General features: G+C 43.7%; 1 long non-coding RNA gene across 1 annotated transcript in view; it reads right to left on the reverse strand.

Moving 5' to 3' along the window:
- The window catches only part of LOC122805857, a 51,999-nt gene extending 33,673 nt beyond the window's left edge, over positions 1-18,326 (reverse strand). The window contains exon 1 of the long non-coding RNA XR_006365470.1: positions 18,201-18,326. This is a non-coding gene — a long non-coding RNA (uncharacterized LOC122805857). The remainder of the gene's footprint in view (positions 1-18,200) is intronic.
- Between the last annotated feature and the right edge of the window lie 5,987 nt (positions 18,327-24,313).

Below are 24,313 nucleotides of genomic sequence, written 5' to 3' on the forward strand. Positions count from 1 at the left end.
ACACACACACACACACACACACACACACACACACACACACACACACACACACACACAAAATCATGCATGTGATAATGCAGGTGGCATGCAGCATTCACACACCACAGACCGGTGAATGTAGACCAGACATTCATAGTGGCTGTATGCACACTGCCCTGGTGGGAACAGTACAACAGGCAGGTGTCTTTTAGTAGGCATGCAGTACACACATTCATGGTAGTTTGCATGCATCACCGTGATACACCGTGTGGCCACGGGCGAGTTGACAGTACACATGGCTGCCGACACTATGTCATGTACACCACAAACATGTGTGGTATCATGTGGACATGTGAGGATGGTGTCCCACCGCATGCACCACATCACAATGGCTGTCACGGTGCAGTGTTATGTGTACAGTCTACAGATACAATGTATGGGTAACAGGGATGTCTGTGCAGGTGCGGTTGGTGTGAGCTCTGTACATAGCTGTACAGTGTGGAGACTGCACAGTAGCAGGACACAGTTATGTTTCTGTGCGATGCGTAACCTGGACGCATTACATTGCCATGTCTGTAAGTCAGTTCAGCTGCTCAGCAGCACGTATATGGTGGATATTGGAGGCACCTGTAGTAGCTGTGGAGAGGCATTCCATGTCACTGGTGTACTACATCGGATGTCCAGGGAGTCCACTACAGTGATGAGCCCACTATGTGTGTACAGGGTGCAACGGTGACTACCCACTGTGGATGTACTGTGTGGCAACATGCCTGTAGGTATCGACCATGGCCTTGTCTGTCTGGGTCATTGACAATTGTGTGTGGTGGACAGCGTGCACACGGCCCTGTGGTGGCCCATGTGGCATACAACCATACTAGTGTAAGGTGTCACATTCCCTACAGATATGCAGACAGTGTGGATGTCTGCTATGTCGTGCATAGGTCATGTCATGGTGTGAAAATGTTGCAGCCAGACATCCACGTGCATGGGACATGGCATGTGCCATGTCACAACGTGTGCACCCGATGCAGGGGCATAGGTCACATTGGTAACACCTGTGCTCTGGCAAGATCACAGCTCACTATGTGGTACTGTGTGCATACTGCAGAGGCATACCGATGCATACTACACATGCAGCCATTGTGGAACACCTACACCATTGTATGCATAGCTGAATGCACGTAACACAGCAATAGGTCGTGTGGTGTCATGCCACTCTACGCTAACGGTTGTATCTACTGTACATGGGTGGTGTGTGTGTCGGGTGGTGCAACCTGTATACCGTGACTGGGGCACACACAGGTGTGCATGTCATGCCTGGACACATGGGGAATATCAATACACCATATCATGCCTTTGACTAGCAACAGACTTACCTGCAACAGACCCTTGTGTTTGTGACACGCCAGACGTACCTGTAAAGGGATGACACAAAGGTATACACATTATCCATTACTATCGCCACAGTCAGCAGTGTGCATGTCACATCATGCATCTGTGAGTTAGCATGTGCTATGCACATGTCTGCTAACACAACATAGCATACTGTAGTATGCATCTTGTGTGGCCATATACCTGGCATGTCTTGCTATATTATGTGTTGTACTATGACACCCACCCCCACGTCGCTTATCATACAAACATGCAACACTGACTTACCATGCAGCTCCAAGCTCATAGTTCGGGAGACACCCACCTCCACGATGGACGCATGGGTTTCTGCGTGTTGTTCCGTGGGTGTCCCCAGACTGGCCAGGAGCTCCTCCGTGGCTGTGAGTGGGGGCTGGGTTGGTGGCCCACCACCTGTCCCACGTTGTTGTCTGGCGATTGCACCACGCTGTCTTGCATGCCGGATCAGGTCTGTGCAGTGCCTGCGGATCTGCTGATAAGTGCGGTTGTATCCGCCCAGGCTGTTCACCCTCCTGCACATCTCCTCCCACATCTCCTGTCGTTCCTGTGCCTGCTGTGGCACATGACTGAATAACACGTCATGATTAGTATGGAGGTATGGGATGATCACCTCCTCCTCCTGCCGACTGAAAGCGGGAAGCCAGGAACGTGGCATTATCTGTAAGACATAATGATGGTGGCAGGTCCCATTTACACTGCTGTGCTGGCATACTGTTGGAAATACATTGCTATGACAAGTACATCTGCACAGTAATCTGTGAAAGGCATCGTGGCAGTGACACAGCCAATGTGTTGGCTTCACACCATTGAGCAGTGGGTGTCACATCATATCTGTGTGCCACCCCATCAAACTGTACACGCACCATGTAGATGTTAGCCTGCTGTGGACATGTGTACCTGGCTGCACCTGTGTCCATATCACTTGGCATAGGTCCCCATGTGACGTCGGTGCTACTGTTCACCTGGACGCTGTGTATATGTCAGTACACATCACGTCTGTAGCCATTGTGAATGTCAGCAGTGGCACTGTACACATACACATGGACACCTGCACATGCATGTGTTGTGCCATGTACATCCACACAGCACTGTACGGGTGTTGGACAACTTGCCACAGCTCACCTGTGTTGCACATGTGATAGACATAGGGCAATGTGTAACCATGACACATTAGCAGGACAGGCCATGCATAGCATGTACACACACACATTGTCCAGAGCATCACACAGCACCTGTAACACCACAGGGTGCATCACCGCCACATTACTGCTGTGTATGGTTGATAGTGAGAGTGCCTTTTGACCATTGCACCATGTAGGACTGTGATAGCTCATGCAGCCTTGCTGGGCAGGTCTGCATGGTATGGCAGGGTATGCCACATACATGGCACTGGGTTGTGATCCACCTGGGGGTTGACGATATTGGCAGGGTGGCTGTCCATTCCATATGTCATTGCTATGTGTATATGGACATTCAACATGTCTATCGCCATGGTGTGGACACTGGCCTCAAGCGAGGTATGCTGCACGCTGCTTGCTGAGGGTGTGTCTGGTGCATGCAGGTATCACACATCCATGCATACACTGTAACCCTGGCAGGTGCTATGTGCTGGGATATTGATCAACACAGTGCTGTATGTGGACACACACCGCTATCCCGTGCACATGGATGGTTGCCTGCACTGATGTGGGTACCACATATGTGTACATCCAGTGCCTGCTGCCACCCCCATGTCTGCTGCTGCACTACACACCACCATCCCTCCCTCTGTGAATGTGGTGTTGGGCACAGCATAGGTATCCATGTATGGGTACAGGGATGTTCACATAGCAGGGTCACTGATGGTATCGTCGATCAGACCATACACGTATGACGCACCCTCACACATACAACCCATTCATATTGTTGTTCACAACAGTCACACAGCTATATTGCTATGCCGGAGACATTCACAGCCATACTTACACAGATGCATGCACGTCCATCTGTGGCATGGCCTGGACTATTGGTGTGGTTCAGCACATAACATGTTTGACTGCAGCTGGCGCAGACCTACTGTGCACATGTCTACACGGTAAGCCTGTTCTACAGTAGGCATCTGTGATGTGCTGTGCACATGTCATATCTGCACATTTGGTTGGTGTCCATCGGTCCACGGGCCAGTGGTGGGACACACAGGGATGTTGCTGACCATATATGCATGCAACCCTGTACAGCTGTAACACTAGCCTCTCAGATGCTCATGTGTCGTGGACGTGAACACCGTACACACACATGTGGTTGTGGGCTGCCGTCCATACCCATCTCCTCCTGTGGGTTGCTATCATCCCACACACTCCTTGTATTGTATGTTCAGGCTATGCACCTATGTGGGGCTTGTGGGCATGCAATATGATACTATATGCCTTTGCACCCATCACAGACAATGTCACACAGGTACACCGGCAGCCGTACACGCCACAGCTTGTTGTCAGCACATCACATGTGGTACACACATAACACATCTCCTGTGGGACATGGTCATTTGTACGGGCATGTCCAGCGGTCACATACCACAGGTACCCCTACATGACGGCTATGCAGGACATGTGTTTGTACAGCTACTGTCACATGTACACGAGCAATGCCACCATACCTACATCACATGGTACTACCTTTGGGGTATGTGCATCTGCATCCATGCTATGGCCATACATGACAATTGTACATCAATATGTGCAACATACCTCATTGGAGTTGTCATGTGCACATGTTCCATGTGTCAATGCATTGTTTGTGTCTGTTGGGCGGTCATTGTTGTGCATGGTTTACATGGCTGTCATAGCGTACTGTGTGTGATTCCAGGTACTTCATTGGGCTACCAGCATTGTACATTTCCACAGCACATTCCAGCCATCATGTAGCCATCTTAGATGACAGTGGGAGGTGTTCCGCCATGTGCACATATGTCACACAGTACGAGGGTGACTGACACACATTGTCAGGACTGGGTTCTGACTGCTGTGGATGTGTGTACTGGTGTTGACAACCATGACTGCGCCAGATGGTGTCATCTGGATGTGTAACATTCACAACACACACCTACATTCACATAGCAGCACATCGTCCACGACAATGGACATTCCTGCATGAACACTGTGTACGGTATGTCTGTATGACCACTGCATATATCACTGGTAGCCACCAGCATGGCTGCCTACAACAGCGGTGTATATCCTGTGCAAACATGGGTTACACCTGTCACAACACACCTGTGTCAGATGGCCCTGTAGTGGGTGACAGTGCAGTTCCATACATCATGTAACAGTATACATCGTGCACCAGTATGTTGCAGACATGTGAACGGCTGTGCTACTCGACATATGCACACATGACACATCACCTGGTACACCGTGTCTGCCTTGCCACCTGCTATTGTGACCACCCTGTGATGACATTGTACGCCCCACATGGACTGGGACATGTGATGGCTCAATGGTGAATTAACCCTCCGGGTGTGTGTCTAGCCAGGTGTCCAGTAGCCAGTGGTCTGCACGCAGGGATACTGTACATTGGCCTACTCTGTCACTGGGACTGTTGACTATGGTCATACTGTACTTATGCAGGCATGTGGTGTTTGTCCAGTCTGATAGTCGTGTTCAACCACACTACCGTGGCACACATGACCTGTGGACATCTGCCTAAGGTGTGCAGCCCACATGTACATCTTCACATGCTATGCTGCCTGTGCAGCGGTGTCACATGTCTGTCTCTGGCAGGGCTGTCACAGGTAGGCACAGCATGCAGTGATGTGTGACAATGCTTACACCCTCCACTGTGCTGTACACAAGCACTGCACACACAGTACGGCACGCATGTCATTTATCTGCAGTGCCTGGGACCTGCCTCCATGCCCTACACGGCACACCTGCCACTCCAGATTGTACACAGATCATACCTCCCAGGCACATACCTGGACTGCAACACACACAGGTGGGTGGTTCCCACACCACACAGTGATTTACACACATACTGTATATTCCCAAGACACATTGCATCATAGGTAATCCATGTTCAGATACCCATGTTCGTGGCTCGCACATTGTGACACGCGACGGTGAATACACTGTACACCACAGGTTACATGCTGGCCGTGTTGACATACTGTACATTGCACCTAGGACAGTTGCTACTGCTATGTATTGACAGCAACACGCACTTCCCTAGTATGGACTCCCATGTACCCACACATGCTTGGCCATGCAGTACACATAGCTGGGTGACACATTATACGACACATACCATACCTACACTACCCTCGGCATGCACCAAACCTCCATGTGTCTGTGTGCTATGCCTACACACATCCCCCCTCTGTTTGCTGAACATCCATGCTTCTCAGCCCTGCTAGCCACACCCTAGACACACGACCATCGCAGCATGCATGGTACATACGCTCTACAGCCGGTACTACCGACATACACTGACAGAGGTAGTTGATGGCATGGCACCCCGTACGATGGACAGTCTACATGACTATGCCGACACTGATCACAGTGCACTTCTGCTACATTTACGCACTGGTAGGGACCATGCTATTCCACACAGAGACATGGTGGTTCTGGCCTTTTCACAGACGCCACAGTGGTATTCCTGTTCCATGCACACGTGCTGTATGGGCACATGTGCAGGCTGTTGCGGTAGTTATGTTCACATGTGTGTGGTGTGTCACTTGACAGTCATGGTGTGTCCTCATGGTGCATCACATACTCCACAGCTAGCTACCTACACATGACTGCCATACATTGCAGTGTGGGCCCTCACGCAGTGTGGTGGTATGTCTCTGCTGTTTGACTACATCCACATTCAATGCAGCATACAACAGTCATGCAGGCATTGCCAACACAGATGTTGCTGGCATCGTGCCTGCCAATGGGGTACCTACCAACAATACACACTCTCACTCACTACAGGGTTCCAATCCATGGCTGGACATTGTATTAACCCTGTGGACACATACATAGTACTGCCATGCACACGTTATGTCCGAGAACACAGTCCCAATGTCACCTCCAATTTCCGTAGTTGTTGTATCCCGCCAACCTGGCTGTTACATGTCTCTGCAGCAGCACACTGCATTGACTGCTAGCCCATTCATGTACGTTCTGTACCCTGACCACCACACTACCACATCTATCACACTACACATGGGTGGTACTGCATTGCACGTATGGGGCTGCATTTGTACACCCATGACTGGGCCATTCAGTATGGCACTGGGCCACATCCTGACATACATGCTTCAGACACTCATTGACAACCTCCATGCCTTTACTGGCACCCTTGTTGGGCTTCTGTGCGCCACAGCACACCACATCCACATGCTGGCCACCTGTCATACCATTGCATGGGTGGTTGGTGTGGTACAGAGGGTATCAAATCAGACATTATCCGCTCTTTGCCCTTCAGCGCCATTCCACTTTATGGTATTGCCAATGTACACATCCAGCATCACATCATACCCTATGTCTCAGGATGTTACGCCATGTGCCTCCTGTACAGGTCACACAGTGGTGCAGGCATATCATGCTAATTACAACAAGTCAGGTACGTGTGACATTGCACAGTCCTCAGTCATGTGGCCCCTCATGCTCACTATTTGCTTACATACACTACATGCTGTCACAGAGTATTGTCCATGCCTACATATACCACATCTACATACCTGGCAGCATTCTAGCTCATCCTACTCATATTGCTAACAGCCATACAGGTGTCAGTGTGGCAGATATATCATGTAGATATCATTGCATCAGTTACATCACACATAGTGCATACACATCACCATTGCATAGTGACAGTCATGCAGTGTGTATCACATGGATACTGTCCCTATACATACATATCACATTGTACATGGTTGCTGTACACACACATGCCCCACATGGTGCTGTGGTTGCCATATTCCACTATGGCGTGGGTACACATGTGCAGGGCCATGCATTTCTGGACCGTATGTCTAGCTGATACATTGGGTGCCCTTGTACCTGTGCCATACACACATGTACATGCGGGCAGTGTTACAATAACACATATGTGGTGTACCTTACACAATGGATACAACTTTACATGTCTCAGTATAGTCATGCCGTGATGTCTACCCGGCTCAGACAGTTTACATATGCATATGACAGTCATGAAACACATCTGTACTCACCTGCATACCACTAACACAGGGGTGTCATCTACTCTGCCATGGGCCATGTTCTCCGCATTACTGATGCATGTAGTACTCCTACATGGCGTTTGCAGTGGGCAGGGTGGGAGGAGCACTCCTGCATGTGTGCACACATGCCACATTGCTCAGCCTGGGCGTCTGTGTGACATCCACAGGCTGGACACACACCGTGCTGTGGGACATAGGTCCTGTGCACATCCCACAGGGACACACTGTGTCACTAGTCATGTGATAGCTCCCTTGCTGGTAGGGTGACACAGACCCATGGTACCACCACAGCGGAAGTACTGTATAGACATACAGTTGACATCCACCTCTGCCGTTCAGTGGACACTACCATGGGGGGGTGACACTACTGTGTACATTGCACATGTGTTTACACACGGCCCTGCCGGACATCATTGTTGCACACATTGCACCTGCTACGGAACGTTTGGACATGGTTACTTGCTGTTCCCTCCATTTCGGTACCTATTCTGCTACTACTCTGTCCCATATGTGCAGGCCATACATATCTTGTTTATGTACATAACATTAGGCCATCCCTCCATCATGCATGCTATGCCTGTGATACTGTCTATGATTTCTGAACATATCCATCATGACAGCTTTGCATTACACATAATTGACATAGTCACCCCTACTGCGAGGGATACGTGCACGTCGTGCGCACATTCCGTATGACATCGACGGTATATGCCCATGCAAATGTGTGCTGTGACACTATACATACATGTCCTATCCCCTGCTGTGGCACTTCATTGTTCGATATCCACTGACAACATCAGCGTGGGTGGTGGCATTGTTCTGTGTTTGGAATCCCTATGGCGGACCTTGGGTTATCACGTCTGTGTACATGTTGTCCCACTGCTGTGCACACGTTGTCCACAGTCGTTGGTATGCTCCGCGGCTTAGCATTACATAACCACCTTTCACCACTCTCTGCCTAATGGACAGGTATCTTTACCTACACACATCGTTCACATACAGTGCAGATTAGTCATACGTATCATGCGTTACACATCAGTACATCTCGTGGGTACGACATACCTTTCCGGCCTTTGCTTCTGTATTCGTCAATATCTTCCTCTAAATACTTCCTTTCGATTACGTTTGTGTTCGGTATGAACATACGGTTTGAATATCCAGGGAGTCTTCCTTTTATTCGTCACCTGAGGCATGTGGGTTCATCACGCCAATAGCTGTTCCTCGGTGTGTAGTTATGCGCATATCACTGGTGATCCTCCTCCATTCGTACGTTACCCGCGAAACTAGGCCATGGTTCATTCCTCGTGTGGCCGTTAGTTATTTGCACTACCTTCGTGGGGATGGTATGTATTGTATCATGTTTGTGTGACTGCATACGCTATGTGTGGTGTCAGGTACATTACGCTGTGGTGTTAGCCGTGGATTGTGTGTGTTGGGTATGGTATTCTGTTCGACATGTGGGTGTCCGTGTCCTGGCGGCGTCTGTCGATGGCGTTGTGCATTCAGATGTGTAACATAGCTGTTATATTCCTGTACACAACGGATGCAAGGATGCATCAGCTGCTGCTAGTGTTTCCCACGCGGCTTGTTGCGGGTATGCCGCTGTCATTGACTGCCTGTATGTTTTTGCTACGGTTTTGGCTGTTATCCCTTTGATATGTGCGATGGGGTATATCTGCGGATGTGGGTGACAGGTAGGGGGTGTGGGTCTTGCATTTATACATACAAGATATGCTTGTGTGTCTGCTCCATCCCTGCTTGGGGAGCTGCAGGTTACCTGTCTGTTGTTCTGGGAATGTTTGTTTTGTTGATGTCGTGTGGTGTCGGTATCGCCTGCATGTGTGCTTCCTGCACGTATTCCTCCTTCACATCGGTTATATATCTGCGGATGTTCGTCCGTGCCTACTATCCATTGGCATTTTGTCACTGATAGTTACGGTGATTGTGGTCCTGTACTTGGGACGGCCTGTATGCTACCGGTAGCCTCCTATTCGTGTGGCGCTTGCTTACTTAACGGTCGTGGAACACACAGCGGTATTTACGGGACCGTAAGTGTCCACGATCGGTGCCGGATAGCACATTCGTATTTTCGCCGTACATGCCTGATGCTGTGTAACGTTGCCGACGTATCGTGTTGAGTCTGCCATATGGCCGCCATACATACGGTCATGGTTTGTACATGCGTCCTTTGCATCTGCTGTTGGCTATGGCCCTGTGGTACATTCTGGGACATTTCCGCTTTGCATGGTTTTACGTCGCCACGCGCATAGCCACTGAGGAGATGTCAGTACTACTTTGTGGGTACTGCTGTACATACGCCTATGGTTCCTGTACTGTATGCCTACGCATGTTATTACACTCCGCCTGTGACATGTCACCTACATACACATTTTACAGTGGCACACACATTACACACACACAGCGGAACACACGACAACCTCACCTCACACATACACATATTGCCGCCATGGCTCTCAACCTTCCATTTCCGAAACGAGGAACACACACATTCATAATGTGGAACAAATGGGCAAAATGTGGAACACATACTAATGGCTTACTAACAACTTCAGCTAAGAAGGTCATAGGATAGTTAAAATATGCTGATTTACTTACAAAGAAGAACCTTTAATGAATTACTATGATTAATTTCTATTTACCAGGATGTCATTTAAATACATTCCTAACAATGAATGTTTGACAGACTATTTCAATGTGGAACTTTGAGGAACTGCGAGGAACATGAACTGTTTTAGACCCCAAATGAGGTACGTTCCTCATAATGACGTACACTTGACAGGTATGATTGCCGCTTTCGCACCGACGGTTGCACACAGTACCTACGTTGGCCGCATCGCCGGCGGCGGTGTGTACCTCCGCACTCATATCCTATGGATATGACACGCACATATCCCGTTACTGTACCGTGGCCTGGTGATCATCCCGACACGCGGATATGTATTGATGCAGGTTGACATTTCCATGGCTGGCGTTCCCTGCTCTTCCCACCCTCCCGGATGATCGGGTTGTCGTTCACTATGTTTACTATGTGGAGATTTCGCGTCTTACTCATCTGTAAACTTGCATCCCTGGGTTCCATATTAACCTGTTGTACTTTATATCTGTGTATGTGTACATATATTTCTACGTGTGTACTGATATCTATTTCCGTATCTGTGGATGCACATAAGTACATATGTAGTCGACTTGCGGCGATAGTGGCAGCATACGGCTACGCCGTCTGCTGTAGAACCGGCGTGCGGTTGAGGTGTTGGCGTTCCATGCTCTGCTGGCTATTGGGTGTGCAGTGTTTGGGTGCTGCCTTTGTTGGAGTCACACATAGGTCCGCCCATACGGTACACATTACGGGCGGACATGTTTGTGTGGCGTCCATTTCACTGTGTGTGCAGGTAAGGAGGTGTCAGTCCATGGGGCCTACGCTGTCAAAGTATGTGCTATGCGTTCCCTCTTTGCCAGGGCGTAGGCATATTGGGTACGCCTCCGTCTACCTACTGGGGCTGGCACAATGTGTTCATGGCGCTGAACGCCCTGTGCCTGTGCTTGCCTTGGCAGTTGTGGCGGGCTTGGTGGCCCTACACCATTATGTCCCTGCAGCAGCTGTTTCCGCAGAATCATATTGTGTAGCATACAACATACTATGAATATGTGGGCACATGTGCCTGGTGAGTACTGCAAGGCTCCACCGGATGTATCCAAGCACCGGAACCGTGATTTCAACATCCCAAACACACGCTCTATGATTATTCTGGTTTGTGCGTGTGCCTCATTATGGCCTTCTTGCATGTGTGTGTGTGCATTTCTGATGGGTGTCATCATCCATGGCTCCAGTGCATAGCCAGCATCACCCACAAGGTGACCTTGTGTGATGTCCCCCCTGGCAAATACCTGATACAGCTGTGAGGCATGCCAGATATGGGAGTCGTGGTAGCTTCCAGGGCTGCCAGCACACACATCCATGATAATGCCCTGCGCATTGCACACGACCTGGCAATTGATGGAGGGGTATCCCTTGCGGTTTATGTAGCGTCTACCCTGCTCCCCGGGCGGTGACTTGATCTCTATGTGCGTACAGTCGATCGCACCCAGTACCTCCGGGTATTGTGCCACACGGTGGAAGCGGCGGATATTGCTAGCCAACTCCTCCTGAGATCTGGGGAAGTTTATATACTCATGGGCATGTCGTAACATGGCATCCAGGAACTGGTGTAGTACCCTAGATGCTGATGCCTGTGAGATACCCATTATATCCCGGTTGGCCTTTGAAAGGTACCTGTAGCCAGTATTCGCAAGCTCACACATACCTTTGTGTCCACTGGGATGGGCTCCCCTCTGTTGTCTCTTGTTCTCAGGCGTGGCCGGCACAGCTCCACTATTTGCTGTAACGTGTCCCTGTCCACCCTGTAGCGTTCTACTATCTCCAGGTCTTGCAGCCCCTGGTAGGTCACCCTTGGTCTGAACACTCTCCTTCTCCTGTGAGGCCTACGGTAGTTGTCGGCACCCTCCTCCGCAACTCCGTCTGTCTCTGCCACATACCTATGCATCACGGCCACGGCGGCACCCAACATATACATATTAAAAGTTCCCCGTGTGTTTACACCCTACGGTGCGGCGTTTGGGAAATCGCGCTGTGTGTTGTGTGCATTCACACTTTATACTGTTGTGCTGTATACCCGGTGATGTCATTGGGTGTGTCTGTGCAGCCGTATCTGTGGATTATCTTCGGTGTTTTACCGCTGCAACTGCAACGGTATTGCCTTTAGTGTTACATTACAGTTGCCTGCATTGGCTTAGCTTTGCATCTTACATTACTGTTTCTGCATGTTGCACCTACTATTGCCTGCAGTGCATCCTGCAGGCACATGGCATATGATGCATTTTGTCTGCCGCCAGCGTTATGCTACCTCTGTACTTGGCTGTGCTATTTTGGTTCTTTGCTCTTTGCATTTCTACTACATCCCCTACTATCTTTGCATTCCTATGCCTCCCTTTCCCGTTAGGCAGGAGTCTGCATGCAGAGTTGTCAGCTGCCGCCGTTTGCCCTTCCTGGATTGATTGGTGTTGATTGCTCATTACGGCTCCAATTACAGTGCTTCCGCATTTCCTCATATTCTCCGCATTACCTTCCTATATCCGTGGTTGTTGACGGGGAGGCCGTCACATGACTGGGTTGGGGAACATAGTCATCCTCGTGCACATGCATCTGTGCGCGCATTATGTACTCTCAGCGCATCTATTTCCTCACACGCCGGTCCTGCTGCTGTGATGTGCATTGTACAGCCCAGGTTTGCTGGCCTCCAATATGCTTCCTCCTACAGTGGCACACCCCTCTGCGATTGACATGTATCCCGTGTAGGCCACTCCTCGGTGTGGTACCGCTGCGCCGTTTGCTCCATCCTTACACCGGCGCCGGTTTTGCGATTCACTATTATCTGCCTCATTTGCATGGCATTGACTGCTAATACATGGTTACGGCGCCGAACACTGCCGCCACTCCTTGACAACCCTTGCGCTGGGGTTGAGGCTTTCCATACATACTATGGTGTGTGGTGGCTGTGCAGCTGATGTGTATTATACAGCTCTTTTAGGACATTGTCATATTATTTCATTGCTTTGCACCTTCTGTGCACATATCCGGGGGTTCTGCTGTGTTTCTACGTACATAACATTTTTGTCATTATTTACAGTTTGTGCATGTTTTCTTTGGACATTCTCGGTGCCTTTCGCCATTGGCATATTGCACCTGTATGATACCTGACGTTGACAGCCTTCCGTTACTCCTTGGTCATGTTTGGGTAAATGTAAACCGTTTTTTTTGGTTTACATTGCCGTGCCCTTACGCTACGCCTGCCCCACTTCGTGGATCGCTATTTGCCTTCATTTGCATGGTGCAATACCGCACACAGTGTGATTAGCATACCTACGCCGGGGGCGGCGCAGATCCGGCGCACGCCGGTAGTGCACGTGGGATTGATTCATACCTGAATCGCTCGGTAGCCATATTTGGCTTTATAACGCCGACGCTATGCTGGCGCCTGGCGCAAGGTTCATGAATCCCGGGGATAGTGTATATAAATAAGTTGCTGCTATAACTGGTATTTTGGTAGCAAGCATTTTTTTGAAGGAACTGATGTCTGTAACTCGCATATTTGTCATTATTTAGTGACTGCAGCAGAAAGCCACAAATTTTATGTGGAATAGATCAGAAACATGAGACAAAATTGGGGACAGTGGAAAACTTACACAGTCACACACACACACACACACACACACACACACACACACACACACACACACACATATATATAATCATCAGTTACAGCCACTTGTATGATTGTACATATCAGATATCTGCTTGAGATATACTGAATGAATAAATATGCAAATAATGGCCCAGAAATGTATCACAGCTCACTTCTGTCAGAACCATACACTGCAAACCACTGCATCTCTCATCTGCCTTCTCAGCTTCTTAGGTCAAGAATCAAAGACAAAGACACAAATCTAAAACAGAGTTTAACTATTTATGTTATATTCTTAGAAATTGCTAGAATAACAAGCTTTGGATTAGCAAACATTTTCTGAATGATACATCTAAAACTCACATACCTGTCATTTAGTGAATGCCATCCACAACAATTCTCCAGATTTCTGAACAAAGCCAACAATAGTGGGAGGGCAAAGGCCACATAAGGGACAAATTTTATTTATTTTTTTATTATTTTATCAGTTTGTTATCCAAGTAAACCCACTGTTCACAGTGTCCCTTTTTATTGGTAACCCAGGAGTGCTGTCTGGTTAAATGACTTGCTCAAAGGCAAATTCAAGTTGAAAGAATCAGACTCTGTATATCTGACTGCAGGAAGCAGTTTAAAAGCTCAGATCCTTAAGTTCTAGAAAACTCTAATTCAGTTTAAACGTTAATAGAACACTTGTTGCATAAATATGCATTTTCTGAAGAATAGGAACTATGAAACTCTAATGACTGGCATCATTGACTGATTGTAATCTTCAGTAAGTTACCAAAGTGTGAAGAATTTAATGAAGACTTGGGCAAACACAGGAGACAAAATGATGGGCATTCTGCAAAATCAGAAAGAGGCAACAGGCAGGCAATACTAGTTCACATAAAGAATTAACAGAATAATGGGCGTTGCATTGACATACATTTTTTGAACAATGAAAGTTATCAAATAATAATGACTGGCACAATGACTTGCACAGCTGACTGACTGTAATCTTTAGGGATTTACCAGAGAAAATCAAATATTTTACAATAGATGGAAAAAAATGAGGCAATATAAGAAAAGTTCCTCAAAAGTGGAGCCATGTAGGTGGAGAGACTATTGTAAATCACTTAAAAAGTTAACAGAACAACAGATTTTGCACTGACATGCATTCTCTGAACAATCAGACTATAAACTTTATTGAATGGCATTGCTGACTGGCTGTAATTCTTGCAGGGACTGCAAAATATATGAGGCAATATTAGGGTTGCCACCTTTTCAAATGCCCAAAGTGGGACATTTTTTGTAGAAATGTCAGATTTTGCAGGACAAGACATACGCATAGCCTATACAAAGGATAGAACTTCACTTTTTTGCCAAAGTAAAACTTACTCTTGTAGTATTTTAGTTGCTTATGGTATTTCATATAATATTTAAGGGTGTCAGATAAAAAAATAATTGTTTTATGCAACTATTAAAGAAAACTTAGGAAATATTTTTATCCTAAAATATCAGGACATTTGCCATTTTTTTATTTTTTTCGCAGGACACAACTGCCCAAAGAGAGACTGTCCCTCACAAAGTGGAACAGGTGGTAACCCTAGGCAATATCAAGGCAATATCAAAAATATTCTGCAAAATGGGGGACAGATGAAAGGCAAGCAGGCAACTCTAATTCACTTTAAAGTTAATAGAACAAGAGGTTTTAAGCTGACAGACATTTTCCAAATAATAAGAGCTGTAAAACAATAATGACTGGCATTGTTGACAGCACACTCACACCTGTGCCATCACCATGCTTATTCATTACATTTTAAACTGTTGTTCAAGTATGCACTTGTAGTATGTCTGCCTCCCCAATTACAAAGCTAAAAGTCAAACAAGCCTACATCATAATATAAGTTAAACTCAGTACTTCAGTTCTCTATCTTTTCGAAAACAACCCTGATGACATTATTGAGGAAATATTTTGTGGTATTCACTGAACGTGAATAAAGCAATGCAAATGATCAAATTGTCAAAATAATTAAATCTACCTTTGGGAATGGAAAGGATCCCTCTCTCTCTCTGGGTAAATATACTCTGACACACTTATACTCACACAATGACACATTCACACTCAAAAAGACTTATCAGATCCACACTAAACACGGAGACATTTTCAGCTCTATGCTGTACAATCTTTTTCCCGCACTAGTACTACATTTGAGGCTTGTCCTCTACTGGTCCTTTTTGACTACAACAAGGTCCAGGAAGTCTATCTTTCATTAGCTGTACATTCAAGAAAATTCAAGAGAAAAAAATCTGAGCTGTCACATGTGAAAATGATGGAGTACAGGATGGAACCAAGTTTTCTTTAACAGAATAGTAGTGCCAAACCATTTTTAATGTTGATTTCTATGTGCAGACCCCCCCGGCCCAGCTAGCACAGAGCCTGGGCACAATCTGCTGCCCTCAACCCGATTAGACATGTCATCCTGATCAAGTACAGGATAGTAAGCAGTAAGAGTAGCCATCATCCAGCACTTAATGCATTAAAGCAGGCCACCAGGAAGCCATCATTCAATACCCCGTGCAAAACAGTATACTGCAATTTGTCTTTATCTATCACCTAGAATAGGACAGAAGGCCTTTAACAATTCATCATGCAGCACTGTGCAGCAGCTCAAGCCTTCAGTCTATCTGTCACTCAGCACTTTATGCAGGACAGCAGACCATTGGGTATGCATTTCCAAAGCTTTACCTGTTTACATTTATTAGTTTGAATCTCTACAGTTTGAGTAAAGCTTCATTTTTTATTTAGAATAATACTTCAAAACTCAATGAAAAACAGAAAAAGTATTTCTGTAGTGGTGTAAGCTACCTGTATCTCTCATCCTCTTTACGTATATATAACAACTCTACAGTTAAATAGCAGTGGGAAAAGTGAACAATCCCACAGATCACATTAGTCTCACTCAATGTATATGTGGTTTTGACCAACTGCAATGAAAAGCAAAAAAAAAATTGAAACTGCACTTGTCTGGGTGTAGGACATCTAATCTCCAACAACAGTACAGGAAGAGTCCTGCTCTATGGATCACTCAACATGACATCACATCCATATGTCATCACACAGCATCCAGTGTAGTTTAACAGTTCTTTATTGCATCATTACCCAACACCTAGAGAATAAAATCAGGGATTCAACCCATTCACAGAGCCCTACCACAGCTAGAGCAGAAGTAGAGGTCCTCTTTCTCACCATAGCCCAGAATCCAGTGTAGGGAGAAAGAGACCAGTTTGTTACATACCAGCTATGGACAATTTAGAAGCTATCAAAGAAATCACACATCCAAGAAAGTAATGTAGAACAGATATTGCTTCATTGACTGTTATCTCAGTGAGACCAAGGTAATATCCAAATAAGGATTCCTAGTAAATATTTAGACTTTTCAAGTTACGTGCTAGTGGCAAGTCACAAAAATGCTATAAAATGCCACCTATAGGTTCATAGGTTCATAGGTTCATACTAGGCTATCTGCCCGAGGGCATTTACAAGCCTAGCCCATAGTTTTGTGGCTTACGCCACCCCTTTAGTATGGGGAACTATACCCATTATTTTGCTGTGCCTCTGTTGAGCAGTGACACTGAGGTAATCCCTGGGGTATATCTGCGATCTCCCATCCATTGGTCAAGATTTCTCTTGAACAAGGCCAGCGAGGTGCTCTGCCTCACATATACCGGGATTTTATTCCACAGCATAGGGAGTCTTTGGGTGATGAATCTATCCCTCCAGCACGTCCTATTAATAGCCGTGTCGAGGTTTAAGTCTCCCGCCCTTGTGGCTCTGATGGATCTAGATTTTTTGAGGTGAAGCATATTCATCAAATCTGGGTTTGACATGGCCTTGTATGTTAGGCAAAGGTCACCTCTGAGCAAGCGGTAATGGTATTGTATGGTTGGCACATAGAGTCTGACAAAAGCCAGTAACTGGTGCTAATGTTAATTTATAGTGCAAAATGCCCCACTGGGTAAATGTATCATCTCATCCAATGATGATACCAGAACAGACAGCACAACACAGAAGGAAGGGTGGCATATGAAATTATAGCTTCTCTTTTATCAACTAAAGAACAAAATATACAACTTTATTTCATCCCATCACAAATACTATACCATCACATTGATCTGAAACAAGGGAAAAGTAAAGTGCCATGTGAACTGTATCAAATATTTTACAGCTACATCAGCCTGCTGCACTGAACATATAACACATACAAAAAAAAATTAGGCCAGTGATATCACAGCTAAACCCAGCACAAAACATGTGAACAGAAGGATAGATTCAGCTATATTTCATTGCATACATAGGAAGGTACCTGTGACAAAAATACTTCAAGTTTAAATTAATATGCAGATCACTGGTGGGGAGTAGCAAATGTTGATTCTTGTTTGCTGCCGCATACTTGTTGTGTCTTTCGGCTTTTCCCGGTTAGGGGTCGCCACAGCGGAACACCGGTCCAGTAATGATTGGCAGCAGATTTTTACATGCCGAGTTGCCGGCTCTGACGTACAACCTTCAACGAAGGTACGCCTATTCACGCATATCTCCACGCAGAAGATGCTCTAGCTGAGAATCGGACCGGACGGCATCTGAAATAATAAATTTGACTAATATGGTGATACAGTCAGAGATGTCTTTTAGTATGAAAACTATGGTTGTCTTCCCCTTGTGCATCCTTCTTGCAGTCAAATTACCCACATTTAAGCTGGAGCGTGCTTAAAGTGGCACTCATGAAGGCATGTGAGCCCTTCCAAAAAAGTGAAGTCATGTTCAACAGTATCCTTAAAACTAGAAGGGAAAAGGGAAAGCAATAGCACTGAAGCTATAGATAAAAACTGAAAAAGCCCTAAAATAGAGCAAGGTGTCAATGATGGAAGTGTGGAATGAAAAGTAGTGCCGGCACTGCCAAATACTTACATGAAAAAGTATTGTTTAAAAATGCCTTTGGGCCATGAAGGATAACAATTAATACAGGAATTCAGCCAGCCAATAAGCTTCCATGTGCATGCACTTTATCAGGCCAGTATGCAAAACTGCAATTGCATGTATAACCGCATCACATGGGACTATATTACTTTATCGAAGACTAGTCTGTTTAGCAAATCGATATTTGTCGAACCCAGTTAATTGAAAGCTAAATTCACCAAAGGATCTCTTCAGCAAATTACTGTAATGCGATATCAGAGTTGGTATATTTAGTTAGAGGGGTGTGGGAGGGTGAAGCCCTCACTTTGCTGGGTTTTAAATTTTGTAGTTTTTGTGATAGTCAGTAGGTGGCCCGCTAATTTCTTTACCAGGGAAAAAAATTGCTCAAGAGATCCTTTGGCAAATTTAACTTTCAATTAACTGGGTTCGACAAATAGCAATTCACTAAATTGGGTCTTTGATAAAGTGATATAGACCCCATCACACGCCCATCGTTAATGAAGATAATGACATCAGATGGAATGCCTAGTCGTGTCATGTTTCCCCATGCAAACTTTCATTACATTCATATATACAGTTCTTTAAACTATGCGCAGAAGAAATAAGCTAAAAGTCCATAAAATTATTATTACTAGTATGTATTTTGCACTTTCTGTTTGTGCCTTATGTGGAGCTTTTCTTCCTGGGATGCCATTAGAAAAAGGCTATAGATAGACAGATTTATTAATAGTCTTTAAACTTTAGTTCTTAGATAAGTCTTGAAAGTGGCAATAGTTCTGAATAAGACATCATATGAAGGATTTCTATTTAGTTTTGGTTTGTAAATGTGATTTATATTTGTTTCCCAGTGGAGTTTATTGTGTCAGACTTATTAAAAGTTATTTTACATGTGCCCATTTGCAGCACATGCACACTGTTGGTTGGGGATGTGAAATAGCTATAGTATAATCACTTTCATTGAATAGTGCTGCTAATGGTACAATTTGCATTGTAGAAAAGTATACCTGGTGTCTAGTAACAATAAACACAACAAAAAATGTGTGGCTCCTACTTGTTTTTTATATTTGGCTTATTTGCTGTTTGCTTTTTGCATTTGTGTCTGATTGTTTAAATTTATAGATTGTTTGAATTTTTTTGGTTGTTTTTTTCACTGTTAGCTATGAGTATGTTAATAGAGCTTTTCTCCTCGGGCCTCTGCTGAAAATGGACATGCATCCAGCCAGACTAGCCCGGTTAACAAATGTAAAATAAAATAAAATAAAAATATTATTGTCTTACTTTTTTAATAACATCTCCAAAACATAAACCCATAGAATACAGAGGAAAGTAACAAAACATTTTTTTCCAAAAATGTCTACAATGTGAATTAACAAACTGAACAGCCATAATAATTGTACTAACATTACTTTAAATCATTTAAAAACCTGCTGACAATTCCTATCAATTCATACAGAAAACAGTTTTTCACTTGCATAAGATCATGTATCAAAAAGAAACAAAACATAAACCCAGAGAATGCAGAGGAAAGTAACAAAACATTTTTTCCAAAAATGTCTACAATGTGAACTAACAAACTGAACAGCTATAATAATTGTACTAAGCTAATGACCACAACATTACTCTAAATCATTTAAAAACCTGCTGACAATTCCTATAAATTCATACAGAAAACAGTTAATAAGAGAAAATATTTTTCACTTGCATAAGATCATGTATCAAAAAGAAACAAAACACTACAAATCTAAGCAGCAGAATTAATAAGCAATTTAGAATGGGTTGCAGCCACAGCCCACAGTCATATAACACCAATGCCCTCTACGGGATAAAATATATCATTTGATATGTTCAGCATGATTTTCTATAACATTTAAAATATAATTTCTGGTAAAGTCTGCATTGCACAGATAGCTGATAAAAATAAAAAAGGTAAATTCTAAAGTTTACATATATTAAAAAGTATCATTTAGACACAGGGATATAAAGCAGCCCTGGTGCTCACAATCTAGAATCTTTGTTAAAGGTCAATAGGTCATTCAGTTCTGATTTACTGTAAATCAGCCTGTTTGTAGTGCATGAAAAGCCATGATTGCTCCCCAATATCAAGAATATATAAACTTGTTAACATGTACCTAGCACAAGACTCAGTCTTAATAAACACTTAAGGGTGCTTAACAAAACTTAAGACAGAACAACGGCAGAAGGCAAATAAATTTTTAAAAGCTGTTAGAACTTCATTCTCCTCCAGAAGTGTAACAGCTTTTAAAGCATCGAGTTCTATGGAGAGGTGCTTTGTTGTTTCTGCCTGCTGATTGTTTAATAGTACTAAATGCTTTAGTGGCTTTCAAAGGCTTTGAAAACCAGTAAAACACTTTACACCTTGTTTTTTTTTTCTGCAATTGACAGTGCACGGAGCAGTTAAAGCTCCATGCACAACAAATAATTATGATTGAGTCGCTCATCATAACCTTTTATTATGTGTTCTTGATGTGTGTCAAGATGCCTCTTGGGCTTTGCTCTTGTAACATATTTCTTGGCATCCATGTTTCGAAGTTAAAATAAATTAGTTATGATCAGAGACTCAGTTATAAACCTTTACATTTGATCTATGCCAGTGAGCATAAAAGTGGCAGAAGGATGATATCTATAGAAAATATTCTTCTGTCTCCTACAATGTATGTGAATCAAATGCTCAGTTGCCCAGAAATCTAACAGATGTTGCAGGCAGATCAAAGACACATCAGAATGGTAATGGAAGGTGGTTGAAATAAAAAATATGTAATCTTTACAAGAGTTTATAATTAATTACTCTTAATGCTAGCTGGATGTTTCTAAACTGTAATAACATATTGCATTTTGCTAAGTAGATACAGCCAAAGTATATGATAAATTAAATATATGCTCTCTTTTTTAATACTAGAGAAATAGAATTATCAATATAATTTGGTCAATATAACGTATTATCAAATATTCAAGCCCAAGTGATCATAAATAACATTTTCACATTTCCCCCAACAAATGGAATCAAACAAGAGTGTCTTTCTTTAACATTGTTATTTATGTTGATTTTTTTTTATTGAAATTAATGGTTTGACATGTAGATTTTCAATATATCAGTGCTGTGACTAAGATCCTAATATATATTTCGGTTTGTTTCTGCTAGATTGAATTGCCTCAGACATAAAAAATCAGTATTTCAGTATTTAAGCTGATTTCAGAAATACAGTTTTAAATATCTATCAAACCAACTACTACTAAAACTCTTACTTCTTATTTACTCAAGAGATGGTCCAGAATTAGCTTCAGGAGGTTAGCCTATTCAATCCTTAGGAATACGTACTTCTTATTGGGTCTATATTAAATGATCGACTGTCCACAACTGCGAACACCTAATGAGCGACACATAAACGCCGAAGTGCAAAAAAAGAGAAGGATGTAAATATCGAAAACCGGAATGTCTAACGTATTTCCGTGGCCAGCAGGGTGATCGTGGGGAAGAGGAAATATATCCTTTTCCCCACTGTAGTGCGATCTTGGAGTTAGTATAAATAAGTAGGGGGGGTGTGAGGGCGCAGTCCCCCACATGGGGTGCAGGGGAGCTTGCCCCCCCTGTAAAAGTGATTAATGAAGTTTGTTTTTGTAGGTTTTACTTATCTGTGTGGCACTGTTGTTGTTAGAACTGTGTTCAGCGTTCTGGTTTTCGATATTTCCGTCCTTTGCTTTTTTCATAGTTTGGCGTTTATGTGTCGCTCATTAGGTGTTCACGGTTGTGAACATTTGGTTTTGTAATATAGACCCCTTCTTATTCTTATGAAAAATAACATCAGTTGGAAAGTTATGAGGTTAGTATTGCTAAATCAATTAATTATTTGAAGTTATGAGGTTAGTATTGATAAATCAATTAATTATTTGATTAGTTTCATTGCTAAGGTGGATCATTGATAATAAAATGTTAGCCTTCCCTTAATTTATTTCCCCAGTTTATAATTCATCTTCTCAATAAAAAGGTTATTCAAAACTGAGTCATATTTTCTAGGCAGTTATATATAGGACACCTTGGGATTTTTTTATGTTAGGAAAACAGGAGAGGGTATTTCAGCCTTCCTGATATGGCCATTCATATTTGAGCATAAATTTCAATCAAATTTATCCTTCAACATTTTAAATGTAATCTGCAGAGTATGGCACTTTAAGAATCTTTTACATGATGATAACTCTTATATTTTATTTGAAAATATCACAAGAGTGGAAACAGTGTCAATCATACAGTGACAACTTACCAGAAATTATTATTATTTCAGAAATTGTAAGCATTTCCTTGGTCTTTATGTATATCAGATCAGGAATTAGAAAACTTAATATTCTGGGGAAATACTCTGATTTCATTTTAGATAATATATCTCTTGATTAACAAAGGTTACATGATTGTTTTGTACCTGGAAAATTTCTAAAAAAACAAGGTGGTTAAAACAATGACCATATCATTTGCTGACTAACAATATGTTGGCAGCCATCATGGAATGGATAGTTATCACATGCACAGCTCCATGAGCAGTGTTGTAGTCAACATGAGTTTTGCTGTGACTGTAGGACTTTTGCATCAGATTCCCATTGGTCTTAGCTGTGTGACCATTGAGTTAGTATATATAAGTAAGGCGTACAGGGCAGAACCACCCCACTGGGAAACACATGGGTAAAACTCCTTCATAAAGCAGTAGCTTTTTTGGCTTGCACTTTGTGTGTGTATGCATGTATGATGTGAATTAGTCTTTTAGTTTTTTTCTGATGTGCTTGTGTGTGTGTTTGGTTTTTGCTGTGTAAATGCATTGGTGGTAGTTGTTTTTTACGTGTGAGTTAGTTACCAAATGCAAAGATAAAGTTACTACTTTTGTAATCAATTGTGTTTGATAATGTATGTGTGTGTGTGACTGCTCACATACATTATCAATTGTGTTTGATAATGTATGTGAGCAGTCATTCGTGTGTGTGTGTGTGTGTGTGTGTGTGTGTGTGTGTGTGTGTGTGTGTGTGTGTGTGTATGATGTATTTATTTGTTTTTAATGTTGGGTGTAGTGCAATCCACTTATAACAATATCTTTGTATACATTTAAGCAGAAAGCTTCTGTAAAGAATTTACTTAGTAGTACATCAAATATTAAGTTGAGGCATTATTTATTTTACCTTGAAAAATCAGAATTATGAAACGGATATGTTTGAAAGAAATCTACAGGCAGGAAAGTATGAATTACAGTTGTAGCACATAAGTTGATTTTCATACTCAAGATATGCATTCACTGGGACTAGATCATTTCAAATGAAGATTTTATATAGTGATTCTTTGTCTCCCTATATGATTTCTAGAATGATCCCATGTAGCTCAAATATGTGTTTATCACAATATAACAGTGTCCACAGACAAAATACATAAGCACAGCTCCCCACAACATAAAACCAACTGTTCAGATCATCGCAGAATGTCCAGAGCATTCCGTCATATTTTTGGCC

This window comes from Protopterus annectens, chromosome 7.part0 (assembly GCF_019279795.1).
Source record: "Protopterus annectens isolate FY-2018-M chromosome 7.part0, PAN1.0, whole genome shotgun sequence".
NCBI classification, from domain to species: domain Eukaryota; kingdom Metazoa; phylum Chordata; order Ceratodontiformes; family Protopteridae; genus Protopterus; species Protopterus annectens.